This window comes from Macrotis lagotis, chromosome 7 (genome assembly GCF_037893015.1).
Source record: "Macrotis lagotis isolate mMagLag1 chromosome 7, bilby.v1.9.chrom.fasta, whole genome shotgun sequence".
NCBI lineage: Eukaryota > Metazoa > Chordata > Mammalia > Peramelemorphia > Peramelidae > Macrotis > Macrotis lagotis.
This window is the reverse complement of record NC_133664.1, coordinates 185,369,742-185,371,928: the sequence shown is the minus strand read 5'-3', so window position 1 is coordinate 185,371,928 and position 2,187 is coordinate 185,369,742. Positions and strand designations below refer to the sequence as shown.

The window sequence follows — 2,187 nt, the reverse complement described above, 5'->3', positions numbered from 1 at the left end:
TCCAAACATGGAATGAGTTGATTGGTTAAAGATTGAGAGAGGAATAAAACAAAGCTGTACATTGTTGCCTTATTTATTAATGCAAAGTATATCATGTGAGATGCCAGACTGAATGGAGCTAAAGGAAGCTGCTGACTTTATGAGAAGTCAAGACACAATACTTCAAAACCAAGAAGAAAATGTGAAACATCTTGTTGAAAAAGCAACTGATCTGGAAAACAAATTCAGGAAAAATGATTTTAAAATTATTGGGATACCTAAAAGTCATGATTAGGAAAAGAGCCATGACATCATTTGTTTTTTGATGGGAGAGTGAAGTTTATTTATCTAGTATATGTAAGTCAATGTAAGACTCAATTGAAAATATGTTATTTACATAAAGTATCAAAAGATTAAAAATGCACAGTATTTGTATTTTAATACAAGTGTCCAAAAGCAAACTATAATAGTTTGCACAATACAATTAATTCTCTGCCACTAAGTATCGTTTCTTTAAAAAAAAGTCAAATATTCAAGGTTTTTGCTAATTAAAAAAGTAACCCAAAGATGTAACTAAAGTGAAGGTAAACTTTGGCAGTGTCATTTCCCAACAATCAAACTTAAAATTTGTATAATGTGGCATTTCTTTCATCATATGTGTCAATTTGAGGATTTTCTTCAACATCTCTGCCTACTTCTTCACCTCCAGAATCAGACTCCCCAAATGCTGGATTATTTTGTGGTTCAAAGTTTTCTAGAGACTGGCCAGTTAACCTTTCTATCATATCTGCCATATATTGTACATGTCCTGCTAGTTCTGCCAGTTCCTTATTTTCTTCTTTTAGGTGGGCAATTTTGTTGTCCTTCTGTTCAATTTCTTTATGTAATTTTTCATTTTCTTGTAGTACTTCAAAAAGAGCCTTCCTCCATTTTTCTGCCACTTCTTTCCAGTACTGAGAAGAAGGGTTTTCTTTAATCATTAGATCAAAAGCTTCTTGAGAGACTCCATCAAGATTTTCATTTTCATCATGCTCTGGGTCTATATCAACATCAGTATTAGAAGACTTGGATGTTAGCTGATCATGACAAAGCTTCCTTTTGGATATTGCCTCACTTACTCTGCCAACTAAAGAACCAGCTGCCGAAGGCTGAATCATCTTGAGTGTTCCTCTTGGTATAAGACTGCCATTTGTGTTTTCCAAGAAATAATTCTTTATAGTTCCTTTGGATCCTTCTTTTGTCTGCTTCATTCTGGAATTCATCAAAAAGCGGAGAGCAGTGCCCGAGGCTAGCGGCACGCACTCACGCATGTGGAAGCGGCCTCCCAAAGACATGACATCATTTTTTAAAGAATTCCTACAGGAAAATTATCCTGATATCCTAGAAGCAGAGGGCAAAATAGAAATTGAGAGAATCCACTGATCTCCCAGAGAAAGAGATCCCAAAAAAACAACCCCCAGAAATATTATAGTCAAGTTCTAGAACTCCCAAGTCAAAGAGAAAATATTACAAGCAGCCAGAAGGACACAATTCAAATATCATGAAGCCGCAGTCAGGATCACACAGGACTTAGCTGCAACTATATTAAAGGCTCGTAGGGCTTGGAATATGATATTCTGGAAGACAAAAGAGCTCAGAATGCAACCGAGAATCAACTACTCAGTAAAACTAAACATCTTTCAAGGGAAAAAAGATGGACTTTCAATGAACCAGGGGGGGAATTTTAAATGTTCCTGTTAAAATGACCAGAGCTGAACTGAAAGTTTGATCTTCAAATACAGGACTCAGGTGAAGCATAGAGAGTGAAAGAGAAGGGTAAAATATGAAGGACTTAATGATGATGAACTACATGTATTCCTGCATAGAAAAATGATACTGATAATATGAAACTTCTCATTTAATAGAACAGGTAGAAGGAGCTTTTATAGATAAAGCACAGGAGAAGCTGAATTTGAAGATATAGTGTAAAAATGGAGTCAGTGGCTAAAAGGGAAATGTAGTGGGAGTAAGAGAAAGGAGAGGTGGGATAGGCTAAGATATTTCATATAAGATTTTTTATTACAATGAGCTTTTGCAATGATATGGAAGGGGGGAAGGCGAGTGGGAATGAGGGAACCTTTGCTCTCATCAGAGGTGGCTCAGAGAAGAAACAGTATATATAGACATCTAGATTAAGAAGGAGGACAGGGGAAGGGGGAGGAGATGTGA

At 36.3% G+C, this 2,187-nt stretch overlaps 1 pseudogene; it reads right to left on the bottom strand.

The window, feature by feature from the left end:
* Positions 1–599: 599 nt before the first annotated feature.
* On the bottom strand, positions 600–1,262 carry LOC141494214 (geminin pseudogene; annotated as a pseudogene).
* Positions 1,263–2,187: the final 925 nt, after the last annotated feature.